Source organism: Papio anubis, chromosome 6 (assembly GCF_008728515.1).
Source record: "Papio anubis isolate 15944 chromosome 6, Panubis1.0, whole genome shotgun sequence".
In the NCBI taxonomy this organism is placed as follows: domain Eukaryota; kingdom Metazoa; phylum Chordata; class Mammalia; order Primates; family Cercopithecidae; genus Papio; species Papio anubis.
Genome location: NC_044981.1, coordinates 56,520,790 through 56,543,261, shown reverse-complemented (window position 1 = coordinate 56,543,261; position 22,472 = coordinate 56,520,790). Strand labels below are relative to the sequence as shown.

The 22,472-nt window shown below is 35.8% G+C and overlaps 1 long non-coding RNA gene across 1 annotated transcript in view; it reads right to left on the bottom strand.

The window, feature by feature from the left end:
• The window catches only part of LOC103883745, a 332,145-nt gene that overhangs the window by 219,746 nt on the left and 89,927 nt on the right, over positions 1 to 22,472 (bottom strand). The gene's annotated exons all lie outside the window — the stretch shown is intronic.

Here is a 22,472-nt window from a genome sequence, read left to right as displayed (position 1 = left end):
TGTGTTAATGACAGCAAGGGATGGATGTAATAAATACTGACTGAGTGATGTTTAGGTTGTGTATATGCACAATTATAGCTATACCTTTGTTAATGAAATATATTGTTGCAAATCTGAAATTAGTTCATAACCGTAACCCACTATACTTGCCCCATTATTTTAATTATGTCATTTTTTATTTCATAAGTTCTCATAAAAACATAGTTATTAAGTAATAACAGAATAGCCTATAAAGGCTTAAATGGTAAAACAAATGGCAGGTAGTTAGAAGCCTTAAAAATTCTGGGCAAAATGGCTAGCTTATTCCTATTAGAATTTGTTATTGTAGGAGAGAGACAGAGAAAGAGAGGGTGAGGGAGAGAATGAGACAGAGACAAAGAAGAGGGAGGAAGAGAGGAAAGCAAGGAAAGAAGGAGAATATATTAGAGCCCTTAAAATTTTCTAATACTGGTATATTTAATATGTAGCTTTTCATTATCTCACTTGAAATATAGACAATAGAACAATAATTTTAAAAAATAATAGTAAATCCATAGGATAGAGTATTAGGAAGCACTAATATGATAGTTTGGGGGTATATTTAATGCATACTCTGATGTATATTTTACATCATAGAAAAATGCTCATGATAACATTAAATGCAAAGGCAGAATATATAAACTACATATATAGAGAATATAAAGAATACAAATTATATAAAGTATAAAGTTTTATTTAAATAGTATACATACACATAAGAAAAGTAAGAAAGAAATATGCCAAAACATTAATAAATCCTAGGTGATATTACAAATGATGTGTATTTGCTACTTATAATTTTCTAAAATGGCTTTATAACCAGAAAATTTTTAAATTATTAGTATGTTTAATACATGGAAAAAAACTAACACATCTAAATCATTACATTTTCCTCCAAAGGTAAAGAAAACATTATTTTTAAATTCTGTCCTTAAAAAATTTCTGTTCAAAATTTTAAATTTTGTCCTTAAAAAAAAGGATAAAAATTTTAAATGCCCATCCATATCCCTACAAAGGACATGATTTCATTCCTTTTTATGGCTGCGTGGTATTCCATGGTGTATATGTACATTTTCTTTATCCAGTCTATCATTGATAGGCATTTGGGGTGATTCTATGCCTTTGCTATTGTGACTAGTGCTGCAATGAACAAACACATGCATGTATCTTTATGATAGGATGATTTCTATTCCTCTGAGTATATAGCCAGTAATGGGATTGCTGGGTCAACTGGTATTTCTGGTTCTAGATCTTTGAGAAATTGCCACACTGTCTTCCACAATGATTGAACTAATTTATGTTTCCACAAACAGTGTAAAAGCATTCCTATTTCTTCACAGCCTCACCAGCATCTGTTGTTTCTTGACTTTTTAATAATTGCCATTCTGACTGGCATGAGATAGTACCTCATTGTGGTTTTGATTTGCATTTCTCTAATGATCAGTGATTTTCAGCTTTTTTTCATGTTTTTTTGGCCACATAGATGTCTTCTTTTGAGAAGTGTCTGTCCATGTCCTTTGCCCAATTTTTGATGGGGTTGTTTGTTTTGTTTCTTGTAAATTTATTTAAGTTCCTTATAAATTCTGCATATTAGACCTTTGTCAGGTGAACAGATTGAAAAAATTTTCTCTCATTCTGGAGGTTGTCTGTTCACTCTGATGATAGTTTCTTTTACTGAGCAGAAGCTTTTTAGTTTAATTAGATCCCATTTGTCTATTTTTGCTTTTGCTGCAATTGCTTTTGATGTTTTTGTCATGAAATCTTTGCCCATTCCTATGTCCTGAATGGTATTGCCTAGATTTTCTTTTAGGGTTTTTACAGTATTGTGCTTTACATTTAAGTCTTTAATCCATCTTGAGTTAACTTTTGTATAAGGTGTAAGGAAGGGGTCCAGTTTCAATTTTCTTTATATGCCCAGCCAGTTTTCCCAGCACCATTTATTAAATAGGGAATTGTTTCCCCATTGCTTGTTTTTGTCAGGTTTGTTGAAGATCGGATAGTTTTAGGTGCATGGTCTTATTTCTGAGTTCTCTATTCTGTTCCATTGGTCTATGTGTCTGTTATTATACCAGTACCATGCTGTTTTTGTTACTGTAGCCTTGTAGTACAGTTTGAAGTTGGGTAGCATGATGCATCCAGCTTTAGTCTTTTTGATTAAGATGGTCTTGGCTATACGGCCTCTGTTTTGGTTTCATATGAAATTTAAAGTAGTTTTTTATAATTCTGTGAAGAATGTCAATGGTAGTTTAATGGGAATAGCATTGAATCTATAAATTGGACAGTATGGCCATTTTCCCTATATTGATTCTTCCTATCCATGAGAATGGAATGTTTTTCCATTTGTTTGTGTACTCTCTGATTTCCTTGAGCAGTGGTTTTTAGTTCTCCTTGAAGAGGTCCTTCATGTCCCTTGTTATCTGTATTCCTATATATTTTATTGTCTTTGTAGCAATTGTGAATGGGAGTTCATTCATATTTGACTCTCAGCTTGTCTACTGTTGGTGTATAGGAATGCTTGTGATTTTTGCACATTAATTTTGTATCCTGAGATTTTGCTGAAGTTGCTTATCAGCTTAAGGAGTTTCTGGGCTGAGACAATGGGGTTTTCTAGATATAGGATCATGTCGTCTGCAAAAAGAGATAGTTTTACTTCCTCTCTTCCTATCTGAATACTCTTTATTTCTTTCTCTTGACTGACTGCTCTGGCCAGAACTTCCAATACTACGTTGAACAGTAGTGGTGAGACAGGATGTCCTTGTCTTGTGCCAGTTTTTAAGGGGAATGCTTCCAGCTTTTGCACATTCATATGATATTGGCTATAGGTTTGTCATAAATAATAACTGTCTTATTATTTCAAGGAAGCCATTATCCTCAGCAAACTAACACAGGAACAGAAAACCAAACACTGCATGTTCTCACTTATAAGTGGGAGCTGAACAATGAGAACACATGGACACAGGGAGGGGAACAACACGTACTTGGGCCTGTAAGGGGTGGGGTTGGGGGAGGGAGAGTATCAGGATAAACAGCAAAGCATGCAGAGCTTAAAACCTAGGTGATGGGTTGATAGGTGCAGCAAACCACCATCCCACACGTTTACCTATGTAACAAATCTGCGTGCCCTGCACATGTATCCTGGAACTTAAAATGAAATTAAATTTTTAAAAAATGTTAAGTGTTTAACAACTAACCTTTCACATAAGTTATTCTTATTAACTCTATACAATAACATTTGTTTTACGTCTTTAATAAGATGATCTTATTTGCTATCCAGAGGGCAAAACTTAGGCAAACAAAATATTTACATTTCGGCCACAACATTTTTTCTAAAGTGTCCAAAATTTCCCAGGACTTCATCAAATGTCTTTACTCTATGTCTCTGAATTCAAAATTATAAACACTTAGGACATGTCTTGTGAGTGTGTGTGTTGCTATTTGTGTTACCTTTATTATCTTTTTAAATAGTTTAAATAAATCTTTTTTAAAAGTTTAAAATTAGTTTAGAAAATTTTGCCTGTCTTTACACATTCTTAACAAAAGTATTTTAAAGTTAAGAAATATATTTTGTGTAACATAGTGGCTTCCTAAAAAAATAAAAAATATAATTTGAGATGTACAGTGAAAAGAAGATATACTAAGTGCAGTAAATGTAAGATCAGGATCTTGATTTATGAATGTAAAAGGTGAACAAGAGAGAAAACATAGGAGCAAAAAATTCCAAAAGAAAATATATATTACTTTTAGAAATTTTTGCTTCTATTTTTTCGTATATATTTTTCTCACATACATTTCTCCTAAAAAAGTCAAAAATATAACCTGAGTGAAAGGCAGATATACTAAGCACAGTAACTGTAAGATGGGGATGTTGATTTATGAATGTAAAAGGGTAAATGTAAGAGAAAACATGGAAGCAAAAAATTTCAAAAGAAAAATATATATATATATTTGTTTACATATATTCTCATATATATATATACTTCTCAAATCATTATATATGAGTTTAGTGGGGGAAAACATATAAAAAGAACCTGGTTGTAAATCACTTATATGGTCATGCCAATAAAAGCAAAAAGGAAGACTACCATTGCACTAAAGTTAAGCATAACATCTGAGAAATATAAAATGAATTTGAACACTAGCACTTTTACCCTATATTGACTCTGTGGGGCTAAAGCAAACCACTGTGCAAGAATTGTTTTGGAGGGAGTCAGAGAAAAAAAGCAAAGATGGGGGAATTACAGAGATTCTACAGTCTACAGTCCATATCACAGACTAATAAGCAAATACTGTTAATCCCAGAGAACTCATTTGGTAAGTCCTTTGGCCTTGTATGCTATTCTGTACATGAGAGGCTCCCTTTTCTCCCCATCAAGAGGTTTAATTTTTCAATTTGAGGCACTATTGGTATAAAGTATGCCTCATTAGCTTGTAGGAGGTAGCTGATATTCATTAATTCAATTCTCACTTCATTTGCTTTGCACATAGTTATAATTAGTTTCCAAATAACTTAGGTAACTTCAATAGATTTATGACTACAATTTTACTCTACATTTGCTTTTTCACTCTTTTTTTTTTCCTTTTCTGGTATTTTATAGAAGTTAACATTTAAAAGGACACAGCTACTTTGGGGAGCGATTTGATGTTAAAAATGATGGCATTCAGTTGTCTTATATGATTAATGAACAGAGATTTTGGCATTTTAGTAATTCTCTCACCTTGCAAATTCTGATAAAAAGGCAAATAATTGATGTTTTTCCACTTGTTGGAAAATATTTTAAACTATAAATTCAAACAGAGGATTTTCAAGTCTCATGCAATTTCAGTATTGTGTATTTATTGTTTCAATCTATATAGAATGTTAGTGTTATATTTTTGAAATACTGTTTTCATATGGTAATTTTAATACATCAATAATAATCAAGACCATGAATTGATACTGATGTTTGTGGTAGATCAAAGACAAAAAACTAATCCAGTAGGTTGCAGCTCCTTCTATGTAGAGATAAAATCTATTTCACTTTCTCCTGAATCTGGGTTTAGCCACATGACTTCTTTGGCCAAAGGACCCTAGCAGAGACAAGAAGAAAGTTGGCACACTGGAGTGTGCCTTTACCTGTTGCTTTTAGAACCCTGTGAAGAAGCCTTGGTGAGCATGCTAGAAGGTGGATATGTGACCCACTCACCCTGGCCATCCAAGTCAACTGTCACACTTGTAAAAAGGAACATATGGAACCAAGAGATCATAGTCACTCTCCAGCTGACTGTAGCCACAGGTGAGATTATCAGAATAACCCAGATGAGCCTAGCCCAAACTACTGACCCACAGAGTTGTATGCAAATGAGCTAATGATCTTTGTTTTAAACACTAAGTTTTGGGATTTGTAACATAGCAAAGATGAATAATACAGTCAATATTTTTAAAGAAAACAAATCTAAAGGCCTCTTCTTTACAATAACCATGATTTTGTTTTACAAGGAGTTTCCAGCAAAATATAATGACTGTGTATCAGTCAGTTTTGCACTGCTATACAGGAATACCTGAGATTGAGTAATTTATAAAGAAAACAGGTTTACTTAGCTTGTGATTCTGATGGCTGTACAGGAAGCATGGCACCTGCATCTGCTCTGCTTCTGGTAAGGGCCTCAGAGAACTTAAAAACATAGCAGAAGGCAAATGGGGAGCTGACATCTCACATGGTAAGAGAGGGAAAAAGAGAGAGATGGGGAGTAAGTCCCATACTTTTAAATGATCAGATCTCACATGAGCTAACAAGAGAGAGATGGGGAGTAAGTCCCATACTTTTAAATGATCAGATCTCACATGAGCTAACAAGAGAGAGATGGGGAGTAAGTCTCATACTTTTAAATGATCAGATCTCACATGAGCTAACTGAGCTCACTTATCACCAAGAGGATGGTGCTAAACCATTCATAAGGTATCCACCCCTATGATCCAATCACTGCCTACCAGGCCCCATATCCAACACTGGAAATCACATTTCAACATGAGATTTGGAGGTGACAAACATCCAAACCATATCACTATGATTTTAGTTGATCAATGAAAAAATATGATTAAAATAGGCATGGGAGAATGTAGAAACTGCCCTGTGATATAACTTGAATGAACCTACCACAAAGCAACTTAATATATTCATTAGATACTCACTAAATATATGATAATTATAGTAAGATATAGAGGGTAGGTAAACAACCAAATATGGCTACTACCCTTAATGAATGAATCTGAATGAATGCAAAACTTCACTTCTCGAGAACAAGACCATCAAGAAATCTCACTTAGCTCTATCAGTAAGAAACAAAAGAAAAGTAAGCAATATGTGTGACATCATGAGCTTCATACAATAAAGCTTCTACTTTTTACCATAGGTCAGTCTCTAAGGCCATGAAAAGTGCTTATTTAGTCTAACTTTATATGTAACTGTAACAAATTAGATCATGTGGTTTTCGAGGAAAAAAGTTAGATTAAGGCATCAAGTGAGAAAGAAAATAGTTTATAAGACAGGCACACCACACCAAAAAAAAAAAAAGAGCTGCTATAAACAAACCAAAAAAAAAAAAAAATGGCAGAAAACCTAAAAAGAGCACACCCAATAACTCAATACTCAATATTCAATAACTCAAGAAGCAATGCATCTGAGACCACTGATGCATTGATTCCCTCCTCAATGATTCCCATTGCATTATACACACAGTGCATTAGTTCACGTTCCCTGTGATGACATATGTCTTCAAACACCTGTTAAACTGTGTGTGTTTAAACAACAAAAAACCAAACAACTCAATTCAAAATTGACAAGGGACTTGAATAGACATTTTTCCAAAGAAAATATAAAAGTGGCCAAGAAGCATTGTAAAAGATGTTTGACATCACTATCATTAGGAAATGCAAATTGGAACCACAATGAGATACCACTTCACACCCATTAGGATGGCTACTGTCCAAAAAGCAGAAAGTAACAACTACTGGCAAGGACATGGAGAAATAGATTGTTTAATGAGTACAGAGTTTCAATTTGGGATGGTAAAAAAGTTCTGGAGATGGAGAGTAGTCATGGTTGCACAACAATATGAATGTACTTAATGTCACTGAATCGCTCACTGAAAAATGGTGAATAGTAAATTTTACGTTATAAATATTTTACCACAATAAAAAAAAAGTCAGGATCAATTAGTTATTGTATGCATAAAAATCAATGGTAAAGGAGTACTAAACATAATGATTTGGTGAGGTTTCATCTAACTTGGGTTGGAAGTATCAAGGGCAAAGAAAAACCAGGATGATCCCTGAAAGATGAGTAGGAAAGGAGAAGCGTGCCAGATGAGTGGAACAGCGCACTCAAAAGCACAGAGGCCAGAACAAACACACACACTAAAATAGTCTTCCTGCCTGGAGTTTGAAGTATGTAGGAAGAGGGATATTGAGAAATGGGAGATAAAAATGTTTTTGTTATAAAGAGGCACCAAAGCTAGGAAAGAAATTAGGAGGGCATAATAAAATTTAAAATTTTATCAATCCACTGAATGTCTTGAAGTTGATCAGCGGAATGATATGACTTTTATAGAAAATAACTTTTGCAACATAATGCACATTGAATGGAACTGAGGAAATCTGATATCAGCAATGCCTGCTAGGTGTTGCTCAGTAATCCCTCTATGAGATGATAAGCACCCAAATTAGAATTATGGTGTTAGCAAGGAAAGAGAGATGACAAATATAAAAGACATTTCAAAAAAAAATAACAAAATGGGAGACTTACTGATTTAGAGATAAATATACTTCATCCTACATCATTGACAGGCCATCTAAGTATAGAATTAATATATGAAGACAATATAAGTATAAGCCTGGAACATTTGGCAGAAAAAAAGATTATAGAGCAGAATTTAAAGCAAAGACTTTGTTTTTTACAAGAATTACATTACAGAAAGGAAAAGTTGGACAGTCAACAGTCAGATGCTGGGAATGACTATATCTCAGTTTCTTAACACATCAATATTATTAGGGCTTCTTTTATCCCCACTTTACAAATGACAAAACTGTGGTTGAAAAAAATAACCTTGGCCGGGCGCGGTGGCTCAAGCCTGTAATCCCAGCACTTTGGGAGGCCGAGGCGGGTGGATCACGAGGTCAGGAGATCGAGACCATCCTGGCTAACATGGTGAAACCCCGTCTCTACTAAAAATACAAAAAACTAGCCGGGCGTGGTGGCGGGCGCCTGTAGTCCCAGCTACTCGGAGGCTGAGGCGGGAGAATGGCCTGAACCCGGGAGGCGGAGCTTGCAGTGAGCCGAGATCGCGCCACTGCACTCCAGCCTGGGCGACAGAGCGAGACTCCGTCTCAAAAAAAAAAAAAAAAAAGAAAAAAATAACCTTTTCAGTATCTTTCATTCAGTAAGTAGAGGAGTACATTGCTACTTTAATAGTAAAATAGTGCAAATAAAATTAATAGCTCTATGTTTTTGTGCTAGAATAGAAATTTTTCTGAGCAATCACAGCCCCAAATCACTGCAAAACAAAAGCATGAACTTACAATATATTAATAGTGACTCAAAACCTCCCATAGTATACCTCATACTGTTCCCCAATCTGAAGTATTTTCCAAGTTTCATAAAGTCATATAGCACAGGGCATATTGAAAATTAGTCCATTGTCCAGCTAAAAGATCTCCAATTTTCAGTACAGCGGACTAAAATAAAATGTGCTTTAATGTGTGTGCTAGCACTAGTTAAATAAAAATAGAATTGTAATCCTAACTTTACTACCAAATAAGTTATCTGATAATTTAATATGTAATTCTTAAATTCTGAAACTGAGAATATAATCTTTCTGAATAAACAGATATAACTTACAGATTGTCATACAGTTTGGATCTGTGTCTCCACCAAACCACATGTCTAATTGTAATACCCAATGTTAGAGGTGAGGCCTGGCGGGAGGTGACTGGATCATGGGGGCAGTTTCTCATGAATGGGTTTTAGCACCATCCTCTTGGTGCTACTCTCATGATAGTGGATGAGTGAGTTCTCATGAAATCTGGTCATTTAAAAGTGTGTGGCACCTCCCCTATCTCTGTCTTCATCCTAATCTGGCCATGTAAAGTGCTTCATTCCCCCTTTGTTTTCCACCATGATTAGAAGCTTCCTGAGGCCTCCCCAGAAGCAGAAAACGTTATGCTTCCTGTACAGCCTGAAGAACCATCAGCCAATTAACCCTCTTTTATTTATAAATAACCCGGTCTCAGTTATTTCTTCATAGTAATGCAAGAACAGACTAATACAGGCTGTATTCTCAGAATCTTGACCAGTTGTTTCTGAACTACATTTTCTCCCTCATTCTCATCAAATTATTAAACTCATTTATATGCACAAAGATAATTCAGAAGTTTTATAATGAGTCCAGACTATGAAAACAAAACTGTATTTGTGAACATCACCCAGGTGTTGTTTGTATTTTTTATTTGTTTGTAATTCGATGCACCCTTCATTTAAAGAAGGCCATCACAGTAATTTTGAAACTCCATTATCTATGGAGTTTCCAAGATTACTTGGATGTCTCTAGATGTCACCAGCCTGTGGAAAGAGAGGAAGCTGCATCAGCTGATATCCAATATTCAGTGGTTCAGTCTTTTGCTCGTGGAGGAGGGACTCTGATCCCTGGAAGAGTCTCTTGCCCAGGTATTTCTGGAAGTCTCCAACAGGGGAAGAATAAATCTGCCACATTATCTGCTTCCAACTTCTCCCTCTGAGGGTTGCCTCCCTGCAGGAAAACTGCCAGTCACAGCCATACCTTCCCATAACTTCTAAGAAATGCCTGGGCCCATGTTAAGGTGCCGCCTCCATGTTCCCAAAGTAGACAGTCTTGGAATAGTAGCCTATGCCAGTTATCTGAGGTTGGAAAAATGACCCCCTGACATACTCTGTGTACAGTCCTCTGTCATTGTCCTTAGAGCAGCCCAGCTCGTTCCACAAACATCATGGCATTTCTCATGAAAGCAGCTCCTTCAGCTGTTTCCCCTCCATCATTCTATCCAGGCTCAAAAATCCAAATAGGCTGTAGCCACTCTGCCCTCTCCATTGCTATTTCCCACACACAATCTCCAGGTACTTCTGCAATTAAAAAAAAAAAAAATCTGCTTTAACCTAAAACAACATATCTTATGCATAACAAGGTATGCTGATAGATATTCTTATAGGTCACCAGACCACTAGCTCAGCAAACAGTAAGAGGCTTATTCTCAATTTGATCTCAGCTTGGATCCACTTTAAATGGCCAGGGACTGAAATCATTCTTATAATGTAAATGTAACAAAAAATACTTAAACTATAAATGGAAGCATAGTTATATAACAGGCTGATAAATGCCAGCATCCAGGGATTAAATGGTAGAAATACTTCCTTCTCTATTTATTCAATCCTATTACCTGAAAGAAAATGAACTACTGTCTGAAATCACCTGAAGGAGGGCCACTGGCTATTTCAAAAGTGTAGTCTAGAAATTGATGAGCTGACATATTTTAATAAACCTTTTTTTCTCTGAATTTGGGATTCAGTCCCTGCTTGGTGAGTTGATCTCATATAAATCCTCTTTTCTTTGAATTTGCTTTCTAAGTAAATGCTTGCTACTTTGTGTTTGAATCCTAAAGCTTTTGGATGTGGTATGGGTACAAAATACAAAAAAAAAAAAAAAGGCATTATTTCCCTTATATTCTTTTTTAAAAGGCCACAGTAATTTATTTAAAATGGAAAGAGGTATTTTGCTATAAGGTAAATTATAAAATTACTTAAGTGAGTTGCAGTGTAATTATTCATATATGCATGTAGAGAAACCACCACCATGTAAATGCCTAAAATATAAATTTGTCAAAAAATATTGACTGTTTCTTATATATAGGTGTACATACATGTGTGTGTAGATAGTAGATATACACATGCATCTGTGTACATATTCATGCAAACACAATAAGAATTTTTTTCTAACACTTAACTTGATTTTATTCAAACTTGCACACACATTTTGGAAACAGAGTTTAGGTTCTAGTTCTGTCTTAGCCTATTTGTGTTACTATAAAGGAATAACCTGAGGCTGAGTAACTTATAAAGAAAAGAGGTTTATTTGACTTATGGTTCTGCAGGCTGTAAAAGAAGTATGGTACTAGCATCTGCTCCTGGTAAGGGCTTTAGGTGTCTTCCACTCAAGGTGGGAAACAAAGGGCATGTGCAGAAATCAAATGATGAGAGAAGCAGCAAGGGAGGAGGGCAGGGAGATGCTAGGTGTTTTAAACAACCAGTTCTTATAGGAACTAATAGTGCAAGAACTCACTCATTACCATGAGAATGGGACTAAATCATTCATAAGAGATCTACACCCAAGAATCACTCAAGCACCTCCCGTTAGGTCTCACCTCCAACACTGGGGATCAAGTTTCAACATGAGATTTGGGGAGACAAACGTCCAAACTATAGCAAGTTCTTAGAGTACAAGAAGTAACTTCTTTTCAAATGCACATAGGTTAAGAGAAAGTGTTATTAAATGTATTTTTCAACAGTAGAGTTTACATCCAATTCCAAAATTAAAGATAATTAGTCACTTTTTCCTCCTTGTTTGGATTAATAGGCTCAACCTCAATAAATCCAAAGGAAGTGCTCAAAAGAAACTACCAACACTTAATTGCAGTGAACCCCTCACCCTTCCCTCCTTTATCTCCTTATATGGTCAATGACGTAGGAAATCAAGGTAGGGAAGAGAGGTGTGGAGTCTTTCTTGTGATATTTCAAATTAATGTACACGTGCTTGGTTTACTGAGGCTGATTCAAAGTCAAGCAGGCAACTAGCAACTATCACAGGAATCAGAGACTCACCTACTTTTATAGGGTAGGGTGTAGGGGAATGTATGCCACAAGAAAGCCTAAGTATGCTGTATACCTAAAAGGAAGAAGTGCCTCTACTAAACGAGGAAGGGAATTCAGAAAATGAGTTATTAGAGAGCTGTAACAATCTTCACAGGATTCATAACTCAGTCTAGTAAGCTCCATACCTGGAATGGAATTTCTCTAGAGAAAAAGAAGCTGTGTCAAGATGTTTCTGTTATGTTCAGCTGGAAATGCATGCAACTTTATTTGAATGATTTATAAAGATTTGTGTTGTTATTTTTAAACACAGACTTTGTTATAAAGATTTTTTAAAAGAATTTGTTAGTAAGTATCATGTACTTATACACACACAGAGCTTTTTAATCAAGTCTTAATCTCCACAGGCCTGATGCCTAGGAGTGAGAGGTAAGGATGTGATATACAGACCCAGATGAAAGGATAATGACAATTTTCCAAGAAAGGTTGTATTGCTGTCACACAATCCATCCATAAATTTCATAGTGACTAAGTAAACATAGATGTGTCTTTCTGAATTGTTCAATAAGCAGATAATATTCTTTAAAATTATTAGTATGCTTGCTTTTATTCTTGTATCCAAAGCTCATTTATTGGTGATTTTAAATATATAGTCCTTAACATGGAGAATCTTTAAATAAAACCTAAAATATAATGATTCTGTATGATTTCACCTCAGTGAGGCAAATCTAAATATTTCTTCTAGTATACTGGTTCTCAACTTGGGGTGATTTTACCCCACAGAGAACATCTGGTCATATTTGGGGACATTTTTGTTTGTTAAACTTGGAGAATGCTACTGGCATCTGGTGGGTGCTACTAGCATTTAGCCAGGGACGCTACTAAACATCCTGCAGTGTACAAAATAGCCCCCTATGACAAGGAAGTATAAATGAAACTTCTCTACTTCAGAAGGCTGAGTCCATTCCCTAAAGTTAGTGTTTCTAGGAGGGCTATCCTCAAGCCATGCACTTGAATAAATTCTCTTTAAATTAGATTATGATCCTTTTGATTATTTAACGTATTTGCTTTTGTATCTCCAATGGCTAATATAGTACTTGATGTATAATAGGCTCTTAGAAACTGTTTAATGAATGAATAACTTAGGACAATAATGAGACAGAGGTCGAGTCTTAACTTAGCACAACCTGACTATCTGACCTGGAGCAACTGAGGTATTCTGTCTTTGTTTCCTGAACTGAAAATACATACTTAGATTTTATGAATAATTTTTAAATGCATTAAGTGATTTAGAATTGGTAATATTTTTTTGTCTCCAACTTTTTTTTTCCTTTTCTTTTAGGTTCAGGAGTACATGTGCAGGTAACCTGCGTGGCAAAAGGGTTTGGTGTACAGATTATTTTGCCACCCAGGTAACAGAGATAGTACACAATAGGTAGTTTTTCAATCCTTACCCTCTTCCCTCCCTCCAACCTTATGTAGGTCCTGGTGTCTGTTGTTACTTTTTTATGTCCATAGGTACTCAGAGTTTAGTTCCCATTTGTAAGTCAGAACATGTGGTATTTGGTTTTCTGGTCCTGTATTCATTTAGAATAATGGCGTCTAGCTCTATCCATGTTGCTGCAAAGGATATTATCTCATTCCTTTCTATGGCTGTGTAGTATTCCATCGTATATATGTACCACATTTTCTTTATCCAGTCTACTGTTGATGGGCATTTAGGTTAATTCCATGTTTTTGTTATTGTGAATACTGCTGTGATGAATATACATGTGCATGTGTCTTTATGGTAGAACAATTTATATTCCTTTAGATATATACCCAATAATGGGATTGCTGGGTCAAGTGCTAATTCTGCTTTAAATTCTTTGAGAAATTGTTTGAGAAAGCCAAATAGTTGTCCACAATGGCTGAACTAACTTACATTCCCACCAGCAATGTATAAGCATTCTCTTATCTCCACTTTTCTCCACAACCTCATAAGCATCTGTTATTTTTTGACTTTTTAATAATAACCATTCTGAAATGTTAGATGGTAACTCATTGTGGTTTTCATTTGGATTTCTCTAATGATTAGTGATGTTGAGCATTTTTTTCATGTTTGTTGGCCACATATACATCTTCTTTTGAAAAGTACCTGTTCATGTTCTTTGCCCATTTTTAATGGAGTTGTTTCTTTTCTGCTTGTAGATTTGTTTATGTTCATCATAGATTCTGGATACTAGACCTTTGTTGGATGCATAGATTGCAAATATTTTCTCCCATTTTATGGTTGTTAGTTTACTATGTTGATAGTTTCTTTTGCTGTGCAGCAGCTCTTCAGTTTAATTAAGTCCCATGTGTCAATCTTCATTTTTGTTGCAATTGCTTTTGATGACTCTGTCATGAAACCTTTGTCAGGGCCTATTTCTAGACTGATATTTCCTAGGTTATCTTCTCTGGTTTTCATAGTTTGAGGTTTTAGATTGAAGTCTTTAATCCATCTTGAGTTGATTTTTGTGTATGGTGTAAGGAAGAGGTCCAGTTTCAGCCTTGTGCATATGGTGAGTCAGTTATCACAGCACTATTTATTGAATAGGCAGTCCTTTCCCCATTGCTTGTTTTTGTTGACTTCATAAAAGATCACATGGTCGTAGGTTTGCAGCATTATTTATGGGCTATCTATTCTGTTCCATTTGTCTATGTGTCTGTTTTGTGACAGTAGCATGCTGTTTGGGTTACTGTAGCCTTGTATATAGTTTGCAGTCAGGTAAGATGATGCCTCCAGCTTTGTTCTTTTTTGCTGAGAGTTGCCTTGGCTATTTGAGCTCTTTTTTTGTTCCATATGAATTTAAAAATAGTTTTTTATAATTCTGTGAGGAATGTCATTGGTAGTTTGATAGGAATAGCACTAAATCTGCTCATTGCTTTGGGCAGTATGGCCATTTTAACAGTATTGATTCTTCCTGTCTATGAGCATGGAAATGTTTTCCATTTGTTTGTGTCACCTCTGATTTCTTCCAAGTGTTTTGTAATTCTCACTGTCTCTCTTTTACCTCGCTGATTAGCTGTATTCCTAGGTATTTTATTCTTTTTGTGGCTACTGTGAAAAGGATTGCATTCTTGATTTGGCTTTCAGCTTGGCTGTTTCTGGTATATAGGAGTACTACTGATGTGTGTACATTGATTTTGTATCTTGAAACTTTGCTGAAGTTGTTTAACAGATTAAGGAGATTTTAGGCAGAGACTGTGGGGTTTTCTACATATAGAATCTTACTATATGTAAACAGGGATAGTTTGACTTCCTCTCTTGCTATTTGGATGCCTTTTATTTCTTTCTCTTGCCTGACTGCTCTGGCCAGGATTTCCACTACTGTGTTGAATAGGACTGGTGAGAAAGGGCATCCTTGTCTTGTTCCTGTGTTCAAGGGGAATGCTTCCAGTTTTTGCCCATAAAAATTGGTAATTCTTTTGCTAGAGAAATAAAAGACAAAGTTACTCATTTCCTTCCCATTCTAATTTGGAATGTTCAAGTCCCACAGAAAAATTTCACATGCAAAGTTAAATTAATTTTAATACCACGCCAGGCCAAAAAAAAAAAGAAGAAGATGGGTTAGGACACACACTGAGAAGGCTGAAAAAGAAAAAAATAATACTTTATTAAGCTTTTACTTATTGCCAGGCACTGTGCTAGGAAGTGAGAAAACAAAAAATGAATAGGACATTATCTCCTTGCTGAGCAACTTACCCAGACAAACCAAGGGACAACCCAAGAATGTCACAAGCACATTTTCTTAGTGAGGAGGTTGATTGGAAAAGCAGAACCACCCAAGGGGCTTTAACACACTCCATACCTCTCCTCTTCACTGAATCCCATTTCTCTGTCTACTTAGAGTTAGTGCCATGCTAAGCCACTCTTACCGACAGACCTAGGCCACATTCCTTAGGAACCAACAATGTCCAGTTGGTTAAAGTTTAGAATCATGACTAGATTGAGTTAAAGAAAAAGACAAAGTGAGCAATACTATTTTATTTAATATTTGTTATTATTTTTTAAGAGACAGGGTCTTATTCTATTCCCAAGGCTGGAATGCAATTGCACAATTATGGCTTACTGTAACCCCAAACACCTGGGCTCAAGCCAGCCTCCTACCTCTGCCTCCCAAGTTGCTGGGAATACAAGTGCACATCACCACATTCAGCTAATTTTTTTTTTTTTTTTTTTTTGGTAGAGATGGGGGTCTCCCTGTGTTGCCCAGGCTGATCTTGAACTCCTGTCCTCAAGCAATCCTCCCACCTCAGCCTGAGATTACAGGTGTGAGTCACCACACCTGGGCCTTTGTTTTTTGTTTTTTGATTTTTTTTAAGTTTTAAAAAATGCCATTGAAGTAAGGGAGTATTTCTCGGGCATTACAAATTTGTCTTATAACCACAAATAAATATCAAGACTTATTACTGTGGTGTTTTGTAAAATACTGCAAAAGCTAAAGGGGTTCTCAAACTTGGGTCAGTATTAGAATCATCCAGGGGACTTGGTAAAATACCAAGGCCTAGAATTTGTCCTATTTGTTGAAGTAAAAATGCACTGGACACTTGTTAAAAATAGTAAGATGAGTTTATTCAGGCTATTGTAGCAGAGGGAGACTTCTGCTGAAATAAAAGGTAGGAGAGTTTTTAAGCACTGGGGTGAGCTAGCTTCTTAGTAGAGTGATTGTCAAAGTGATTAGGTCATCTGTGTTTGCTAACTGTCTCTTATTGGAGTTAGGCTCCTACCCACTCACAGAGACTGGAAAATAGTAACACTATCTTCCGTTATTACATGTCAAAAGGATGGGCCCATGTCCTTGAGAAAGACATCAGTGGGTGGTAAAAAATGTCAAAAGGCTGGGAAAGTATTTATATCTCAAAGGAAGAAAGGAAGAATTTATACAGTTGTAATTTTAAAATAAATGTTATAAGAAAAGGGAGGTCCCAGGGATGAAGCCAACTTGATTGTAGTGGATAAGCTTTGTGATATGCTGCTGGATTTGGTTTGCCAGTATTTTATTGAGGATTTTCACATCAATGCTCATCTAGATTTTCTAGTTTATTTGCACAGAGGTGTTTATAGTATTCTCTGATGGTAGTTTGTATTATTGTGGGATCAGTGGTAATCTCTACTTTATCATTTTTTATTGCGTCTATTTGATTCTTCTCTCTTTTCTTCTTCATTAGTCTGGCTAGTGGTCAATCTATTTGTTAATCTGTTCAAAAAGCCAGCTCCTGGATTCAATGATTTTTTGAAGGGTTTTTGGTATCTCTATCTCCTTCAGCTCTGATCTTAGTTACTTTTTGTCTTCTGCTAGCTTTTAAATTTGTTTGCTCTTACTTCTCTTCTTCTTTTAATTGTGATGTCAGGCTGTCCACTTTAGATCTTTCCAGCTGTCTGATATGGGCATTTAGTGCTATAAATTTCCCTACTAACACTGCTTTAGCTATGTCCCACAGATTCTGGTACATTGTCTCTTTGTTCTCATTGGTTTCAAAAAACTTTGCTACTTTTACCTTAATTTCGTTATTTACCCAGTAGTCATTTAGGAGCAGGTTGTTCAGTTTCCATGTAGTTGTTCGGTTTTGAGTGAGTTTCTTAATCCTGAGTTCTAATTTGATTGCACTGTGGTCTGAGAGACTGCTTGTTATTATTTCCATTCTTTTGCATTTGATGAGGAGTGTTTTACTTCCAATTATGTGGCTGATTTTAGAAAAAGTGCTATATGGTGCCGAGAAGAATGTATATTCTGTTGATTTGGGGTGGAGAGTTCTGTATATGTCTATTAGGTCCACTTGGATGAGAGCTGAGTTCAAGTCCTGAATATTCTTGTTTTCTGTCTCATCGATCTGTCTAATATTGACAGTGGGGTGTTAAAGTCTCACTGTATTACTGTGTGGAAGTCTAAGTCTCTTTGTAGGTCTCTAAGAACTTGCTTTATGAATCTGGGTACTCCTGTATTGGGTGCATATATATTTAGGATAGTTATCTCTACATACCAAAAAGGCCTTTGACAAAATTTAACACCCTTTCATGATAAAAACACTCAATAAACTAGGTATTGACAGAATATGTCTCAAAATATTAAGAGCTATTTATGACAAACCCACAGCCAATATCATACTGAATGGGCAAAAGCTGGAAGCATTCCCTTTGAAAACTGGCACAAGACAAGGATGCCCTCTCTCAACACTCATATTCAACACAGTATTGGAAGTTCTGGCAAGGGCAATCTGGCAAGGGCAATCAGGCAAGAGAAAGAAATAAAGCATATTCAAATAGTAAGAGAGGAAGTCAAATTGATTCTGTTTGAGATGACATGATTTTATATTTAGAAAACCCCATTGCCTCAGCCCACAAACTCCTTAAGCTGATAAGCAAATTCAGCAAAACCTCAGGATATAAAATCCATGTGCAAAAATCACAAGCATTCCTATACACCAATAACAGACAAACAGAGAGCCAAACCATAAGTGAATTCCCATTCACAATTGTTACAAAGAGAATAAAATACCCAGGAATATAGCTTACAAGGGACATGAAGTACCTCTTCAAGGAGAACTATAAACCACTGCTCAAGGAAATAAGAGAGGACACAAACAAATGGAAAAACATGCTATGCTCACAGACAGGAAGAATCAATATCATGGACATGACTATACTGCCTAAAGTAATTTATAGATTCAGTGCTATTCCCATCAAGCTACCATTGACTTTCTTCAAAGAATTAGAAAAAACTACTTTAAATTTCATATGGAACCAGAAAAGAGCCTGTAGAGCCAAGACAATTGTAAGCAAAAAGTCCAAAGCTGGAGGCATCCCACTACCAGACTTCAAAGTATACTACAAGGCTACAGTAACCAAAACAGCATGGTACTGAAACAAAAACAGATATATAGACCAATGTAACAGAACAAAGGCCTCAGAAATAACACCACACATCCACAACCATCTGATCTTCAACAAATCTGACAAAAACAAGAATTGGGGAAAGGATTCCCCATTTAATAAATTGTGCTGGTAAAACTGGCTAGCCATAGGCAGAAAACCAAAACCAAATCCCTTCCTTACACCTTATACAAAAATTAACTCAAGATGGATTAAAGACTTAAATGTAAAATCTAAAACCATAAAAACCCTAGAAGAAAACCTAGGCAATACCATTCAGGACATAGGCATGGGCAAAGACTTCATGACTAAAACACCAAAAGCAATTGCAACAAAGGCCAAAATTGACAAATTGGACCTTATTATACTAAAAAGCTTCTGCAGAGCAAAAGAAACTATCATCAGAGTGAAGAGGCAACCAAGAGAATGGGAGAAAATTTTTGCAATCTATCCATCCAACAAAGGTCTAATATCCAGAATCTACAAAGAACTTAAACAAATACACAAGAAAAAAACAAACAAACAATCCCATCAAAAAAGTGAGTGAAGGATATGAACAGACTTCTCAAAAGAAGACAGGTATGTGTCCAAGAAACATATAAAAAAAGCTCATCATCACTGGTCATTAGAGAAATGCAAATCAAAACCACAATGAGATACCATCTCACAGCAGTTAGAATGGTGATCATTAAAAAGTCAGGAAACAACAGATGCTAGAGAAGTTGTGGAGAAATAGGAACGCTTTTACACTGTTGGTGGGAGTGTAAATTAGTTCAACCATAGTGGAAGACAGTGTGGCAATTCCTCAAGGATCAAGGACCAGAAATACCATTTGACCTAGCAATCCCATTACTGAGTATATACCCAAAGGATTATAAATCATTCTACTATAAAGACACATGCACGCATATGTTTATTGCAGCACTATCCACAATGGCAAAGACTTGGAACCAACCTGAATGCCCATCAATGATGGACTGGATAAAGAAAATGTGGCACACATACACCATGGAATAATATACAGCCATCAAAAAGAATGAGTTCATATCCTTTGCAGGGATATGGATGAAGCTGGAAGCCATCATTCTCAGTATACTAACACATGAACAGAAAACCAAACACCACATGTTCTCACTCATAAGTGGGAGTTGAACAATGAGAACACATGGACACAGGAAGGTGAATATCACACACTGGGGACTGAGAGGCAAGGGGAGGAAGAGCATTAGGACAAATACCTAATGGACGCAGGGCTTAAAACCTAGATGATGGGTTGATGGGTGCAGCAAACCACAATGGCACATACATACCTACGCAACAAACCTACATGTTCTGCACATGTATCCCAGAAGTTAAAGTACAATTAAAAAAAAAAAAAATGGAGAGAGAGAGAGAGGAAGGAAGGAAGAAGAGAAAGAGAGAGAAAGAAAAGGGAGGTCAAGGGCTTATAGTTAAGAAATGTATCTAAAGTCTAGACAAACTGAGCGGATCATTAAGGCCATCTTGAGCATACATCAATGAGTTTTCTTAGTTCACTAGATAAGAATCCGTTAGGTACCCGTGGAAACCAGCACTGAGATGTTTAGAAAAACTCTCAAAACTGCCTCAAATTAAAGTGTTGACAAAATAATCTAATCATATTTCATTTATGTTGCATTCATGAATTCTCCCTTTACTCAGTATATGTGACAGTAAAATACACGTAACTTTTATGTAGGATGAAAAGAAATAGAACTCAAATGTAAGGCTTCCAGATAAAATACAGGACACGTGGTTCATACTTTCTGAAATTCACATTTTTCTAGGTGCTGTGTACTTTTATTTGCTGTATCTGGTCACCCTAAGGTGGAGATTGTGCTTGTGCTTTCCCTCACAGCACACAAACAACTTCTAATTAAAAATCTTAAAGGTATTGCGTTAGTATTTTTGTGAAGAAGGATGTTTGAAATGAGTCAAGACAGATAAGAGTCTTAAGTCTTTTAGTACAGTATCCTTTTAGGAATTGCCTTTTCCTGAACATCCCATCTCCACAATGCCCAGGCCTAACAATATAGTCTCTTGATGTGCCCGAGGCCAGGTGTCTCTCTCAGCCATTGTTTGTGAGGCAAACCTTTCCTGCCTGGGGTGCCTTGATTTATGGAAGTCACTTATTCTCTTTTAAATGTTAGGAACTCAGCAGGTTGAAATATAAACATTTTTTTCAAACAGGTTCAAAGAACGTGAACAATCTACAAAGGACATAATCAAATGCCTTCCAAATTGCAAAGCCACAGGTTCCAGACCCCACCAGATTTCAGTTTTGTGCATATTTTATCAACCATTTGAACAACAGAGAGTGGCTGACCTGCTTGGCTCAGTTATCAAAGGGATCTGTTGTTATCCTGTAATGACAAAAGTGGGTCTGAATGACAATTTAACAGCAAAAGCCATTTCTTTCCATTTTATACTTTAAAAAACTGCCAAGTAATTAACTTCACGCAGTTTTGTTGGCAAAGTAATACTACAGATAAAATGAAACATTCATTAATAATTGACTGTGAAACTGTAGTTAAATACTGTTGAGCTAATATAATCACTAACAGGAAAGATAGAGCAGAATGACTGAGAAATGGGAAAGTAAAAGCAATTACAATGGGACGCTTCAGCTCTGAAGGGTTGCAAAGGAAAGAAAAAGCTCAAAAACAGAAGGTAAAAACATTATTTACAGTACCTTTATTCTCATATATTTATGAGCTAACCAATCGATTATAGTGCTCAAGTCCAACATGATTTCCCCTTTAAAAAAAAGAAAACACTCAAAGAGAGCCTTTCATTTGTGTAAAGATTCAAATAGGTAAAAGACACATAAACATGATAAATAACCAAAAGTTCATCACAGTATATGATGAAATACCCAATTAAGCCAGCAATAACTATGTACCAAAGCAAGCACTTTATTTCTACTTTAAGGCCTATGCCTTGTCCATCGTACTGTCCTTTAACTAAATGCTACTGACAATGACTCTACCATCCTGTCACAATGTGACTATTGTTTTCTCCCCCATACAAAAATCTTCTAAATGATTTGGGCCCCCCCAAAAATAGTATAAGTTCAAAAATATTTCTGGATAAATAAATCCTTTCATCTGGAAATATCTGCAATTCCTTTTATGCAGAAAACAAAACAAAAGGCAAAGAAAATAATTTCCTCTGCCTCAAATGGATGTTCTTTGTATATCTCCACTTCAGTATCTAGGTTACCCATAAATTCTGAGATAAAGAAAATCATAGAGAGTGGGGAGATGAGCCTCGCACTAGATAATTTCTTAGCTTTTGTACTTGTATATTGTTAAAATAATGCATGTTTAAATTGCTTTGATCTGAGGATCACTGAATAGCATCAAGCCTTTCCTACTGAAAATTAAGTATCTTTGAGGATAAATAGTAATTAAATTTCTATTTTCTGTAATGGGGAGACCCAGATACTAAGCTTTCTACTAAACCGCTATGAGCAAAGCTCAGAAATAGAACCTGGAATTTTCCACTTTTACCCTGTTCTCAGCAAAAGACTACATTATATCTTTGGGAATTATTTGTAATAGCATTGTTTAAAAGAAAATGCAGTAATGTTGCAGCAGGAAGAAAGGATATAGGATAAGGATAAAATCATAAAGAAAAATCTCTATTGCAAAAGATTTTTGTTGCACCTC